Source organism: Vidua chalybeata, chromosome Z (assembly GCF_026979565.1).
Source record: "Vidua chalybeata isolate OUT-0048 chromosome Z, bVidCha1 merged haplotype, whole genome shotgun sequence".
Classification (NCBI taxonomy): domain Eukaryota; kingdom Metazoa; phylum Chordata; class Aves; order Passeriformes; family Viduidae; genus Vidua; species Vidua chalybeata.
This window is the reverse complement of record NC_071570.1, coordinates 2,068,984-2,072,898: the sequence shown is the minus strand read 5'-3', so window position 1 is coordinate 2,072,898 and position 3,915 is coordinate 2,068,984. Positions and strand designations below refer to the sequence as shown.

General features: G+C 42.4%; 1 long non-coding RNA gene across 1 annotated transcript; it reads right to left on the bottom strand.

Annotated features, from left to right (window-relative positions):
* Positions 1 to 1,003: 1,003 nt before the first annotated feature.
* Positions 1,004 to 3,517, bottom strand: LOC128802402 (uncharacterized). The gene is made up of 3 exons (XR_008435410.1): positions 3,447 to 3,517; positions 1,185 to 1,447; positions 1,004 to 1,090 (listed from the first exon to the last, which is right to left on the bottom strand). It is a non-coding gene; the product is annotated as an uncharacterized LOC128802402 (long non-coding RNA).
* Positions 3,518 to 3,915: the final 398 nt, after the last annotated feature.

The following is a 3,915-nucleotide window of genomic DNA, read 5'->3' as shown; positions in this document are numbered from 1 at the left end:
AAAGAAATGATCTTTCACAGCTCTCCCTCCTCCTTCTTTGGTTTTTTTTTTTTTTTTTTTTTTTTTTTTTCCCAGAGCTTTGAAATAATCTTGGGCTTTTAATGTATTTCAGTTTCTAGATTTCACTATCAGGGTAAAGAGGAAGAACCAAACTTTGGTCTTCGATGTGTATGCAAACTGTGTCAAAGAAGATGCCCAGGTAGGTCCAAATGTATGATTTATTCTTTGGATCAACTGCTATTTTCTGAAATGTCCCCCATCCAAAAGTGAAGTGGCAGAGGGTGGAGGGTGACAGCACGAGAGCTGTGGGGATGTGGAATCAACAAGCACTGCCACCACTCAAGGCATCAAAACCAGCTAATGGGTTTCCTCTGTTTCCTCTCCCCCTTCCTCTTTTTCCCAGATATTTGTGATTACACATTTCTTTCGGTTTCTCACTTTTTTATAAATATATTTTTATGGTGTCCTTCTCGCCATTAGAGACTTGTACGGCTGCTTCAAAACAGGTGAACTGAAAATCAGTGCCACAAACAGTAAATACTTGTTCTTTAAAAAAAAAAATATGTACTGTGACTGGGTTGGGAATAGGAACCCCAAAGCCACCAACTGGAGCTGGAGTCCTCCATTTTGGGGGGGATAATTACTTTTGTGGGGAATTCTGCTGTGTTTGGACCAAATGTGTCATCATCCCTGTTTGCCTTGGTACCCTGCTGCTGGTTTTTTAGTCGGGCATCGTGTCTTATTTTTCTAGTCCCCAGAACAACACTGAGCCCTTTTGGGCCTAAAAGTGTACAAAACCATGAAGTAAATGATGAGGAAAAAAGGAAATTTTAAATTAAGTCCATGGCTATGCGAACAATCTGAGGACCAAGCAGAAAACACTATCTCCCACTAGATACAACAAAGTGTTAAAAAATAATATGATAAAAAACTGTCAAATAACAAATAAAAATACCTTGCCAGGAAGATTTTATGAAGGCATGCAGTGACAGTTCTTGCAGAGTTCACTTTCCTTGTGTCCTTCTAACCCCAGGGTGCATCCTAGTGCTCCTCCCAGAGGGACATGGAAGTGACCAGTACCCTTTTTCCACTGCCAAAATAAGTGAGGTGAGCAAGATGGCAGTGCCAGGGGAGGTGGAGGTGTTAGGGGTCAGGACTGGGGGTTTGTGCCTGTCCCTACCCACCATCCCTCCTTTCATCTCAGCTGGCCTCACCACTCCTTCTGTGGAGGAGTGACCCGGGAAGGGATTCAAGGATGCTCATGGATGGTACTGCCCAACAGCTCAGTGAGGAGGGGCTTCCTACAACTGCTCTGGAGAAATTATCTCGTTTTCCCCAAAACAGCTCAGTAGGATGACACATCTTGGCCATCCCCCAGGTGCACCGAGTGTCCCTTCATGTCCTGAGCCATGGGTGAGCTAAGCCAAGAAAAACCTGCTGCATCCACCTGCAAAAAAAAAAAAAAAAAAAAAAAAAAAAAAAAAAAAAAAAAAAAAAAAAAAAAAGTGACCTGGTCAGGAAGAGGAGACAAAATAGAGCAGCCAAAATGTTAGATTGGAACCTTGTGATCTTTATGGTTTTTCCCCACCCAAACAATGCCATGAATCTATGATTCTATGAATGCATTTTAAACTGCAAATCCTAGGAAAAAAGGCTGTAAAGCTAACAGAGCTAACACATATTATAATCATGGGTGATATGACCTGTAGGTTTTTATCCAGAATTTATTCCCAGTATTATTTATTTTTAATTCAGCCTCTCCATCCATCTTTTTTTTTTTTTTTTTTTTTCCCATTTAATATATATAACTTTAATAGCAGGCCTGGTAGAAGTTTCCCCCTGCTCAAACATTGTGGTACTCTTACACACCGCCACCTCTTCGCTCTTAGGAACAAAAAATGAGGCGTAAAATCACTGCGTTCCTGGGCTTTTTTTTTTTTTTTTTTTTTTTTTTTTTTTTTTTTTTTTTTTTTTTTTTTTTTTTTTAATCTGGCTTGCCTTTTCCAGTGGCACCCCTCTCTCCCCTCCCAGGGCCGTGGCGATGTTGTGGTGGTTTGCTCTGAGCTGGCATTGTCTGCCTGTGACAGCAAACAGCAGCAGACGCGGCCGCCCCTCTAACAAACTCCTGCAAACTGATCTATTATCAACGGCAGGGGCCTGCTGTACCGCTGCCGGGCACAGTAATTAATTTCCATGCATATCATTGCCAGCATCGCTTACTGATCCAGGGAGCAAGATCAGAGATGTCACACCATAAATTGAGTCAGAGCCTTCACCTCTGTGTTCAGCGTGCAATTTTACACGCGCTTGACAAAGTAACAAACAGGGGGTAAAAAAGGCAGCAGTTCCCCAGGGTGATGGACGGGGGGAATTGGCCCAATAAATTGTTCCCTGTAAAAAGCAATGTTTTCCTCATTAAAAGGCAGTGAATTCTCTATTGCTTTTCATTAGTTGTGGCCTTGCTAGACGTGAGGTTTAATTGGCAGTGTGTTTACAGGACGCCAGCCCCAGAGGTGAAGGAGACAAAGAGGCTGAAAAGAGATTCTTATTTATTAAGGAGAGGTGACAGGCAGCCGCTTAATAAGTTTTTGTGTGGGTCCTGGAAGAAGTTGCACCATGAAGAATGGCTGTGCAAGTGTAACCCCTTCTGTGCCATTGCTTCGTGCTTTTTAACCATCAGAACCTGAATTCCAGATACTTTCCCTTCTTGCGAGGAAAATAGATTAAATAATACATTTTAACAAATTATAAAATAGCAACATAATGATGAAGATAAGCTTGCATTAGTTTCAAAGGCCCTGGTTCAATGCTCTGCTCTCAGGTTCTTTTGAAATACTGAAGCATCCTCCCCCTGTTTGGTGTTTGTAAGAGAGCAGGTTTTGGGATTACCAAACTGCTTTTTATTTACAGAAGATTACAGATGCAGGATCAGTCCCTACACACCCCAAAAAAGTGTGGTAAGCCCATGGAACATAAAAATACCATTTTCAGAAGGACAAACCTTCTGTGGCTGTACCTCTGTGGGCAGCAGGGTCTGCAGAAAGATGCTCAGTGCAAACCCAGCAATTAAAAAAAAAAATTGTCATATAGGAGTGCAAGGATTAAAATAACTCAAATAGAAAACGCAAAAACCAAGGTGTTCTATAAGAGTAGAAGGGAAGGTCTCAGTACTGTTGTCCAGATTTAGCTATAGAACACAGCTAAATGGAAACAAAAAAGGTTATGACTTGGCAAGCAACATCATCTATGGCTCTTCACCCAACAAAAAAAAGCACTCATCCTTGAAAGTTACATATATAGTAAAACAAATCCAATTTTTGGCAAATTCTGACAGCCTGCCTACCTTTAATAATACAGTACTAGAATTTTGTAATGATTAAGCATGCAACATAGAAAATAAAGCATAATTTTAAAACAAAAGTTCTTGAAAAAATATGCCAGGGCACCTGTCTGTCTGAAGGAGCTTGAGTGTTACAATTCATTCCAGCTTAACAGTCAGAGAAACTCTCAGTTTTACATAGAGTATGTTTTGAATCCTAGGACCTGCCATCCAAGATGATTTTGTTTTGTCTCCTAACAGTGATATCATAGAATCACAGAACCATTAAGATTCCATCAAGTCCCAATTTCCCCAGCACTGCCAAGGCCAACACTGACCCATGTCCCCAAGTGCCACATCCACATGGTTTTGAAATCCCTCCAGGGATGGGGACTCACCACTTCTCCAGGAAGCTCTGCCAGAGCTGGACAGCCCTTTCCATGGAGAAATTTTCCCCAATATCCCCCCAAGCCTCCCCTGGCCCAGCCTGAGGCCGTTCCCTCTCTTCCTGTCCCTGTTCCCTGGAGCAGAGCCCGACCCCCCCGGCTGTCCCCTCCTGTCAGGAGCTGTGCAGAGCCACAAGGTCCCCCCTGAGC